Below are 557 nucleotides of genomic sequence, written 5' to 3' on the forward strand. Positions count from 1 at the left end.
TTGATGTGTCCTTATTTGTCTTTACTTAACTACTATACTGGTTTGCAGTGGTTCATGTTGATTGCTGTCTTTTCTAAGCATTCACAAATAAGTATTAGTCTGATTCTAGATTCCTGTCTGGAACTGAATTTTACTTTAAAGATCTGCAGCTGGCCAGATACCCTTTCTCTTACTTAAATACTTGATCACTCATTCACTCCTCACTCGCTCATTCACTACTCATCGCCAGCAAGTTGATTCTGACTCATCGCAACCCTGTAGGGCAGAGTGGAACTGGCCCTGTGGGCTTCCGAGGCTGTAAATCTTTGAAGTAGTAGAAAACCTCATCTATCACCTGTGGAACATCTAATGGTTTTGAACTACTGACCTTGTGTAGCAGCTCAACGAGTAAGCCACTATACCACCAGGGCTCTGTTCGAACAAGAGGCATTACATTTTCCTGTTTTCAGTCTGCTGGCATCTCTCCTGCCCTTCTTAGATTGGCAGCAGTGGAAGGAAGTTTCTTCTGGAGCAGTGTACCTTGTCAAAGATTTTCGTAGAGCAGTTAGGGACTCGTC

Source organism: Echinops telfairi, unplaced genomic scaffold, assembly GCF_000313985.2.
Source record: "Echinops telfairi isolate 266 unplaced genomic scaffold, ASM31398v2 ScPeMD7_16;HRSCAF=60, whole genome shotgun sequence".
Classification (NCBI taxonomy): Eukaryota; Metazoa; Chordata; class Mammalia; order Afrosoricida; family Tenrecidae; genus Echinops; species Echinops telfairi.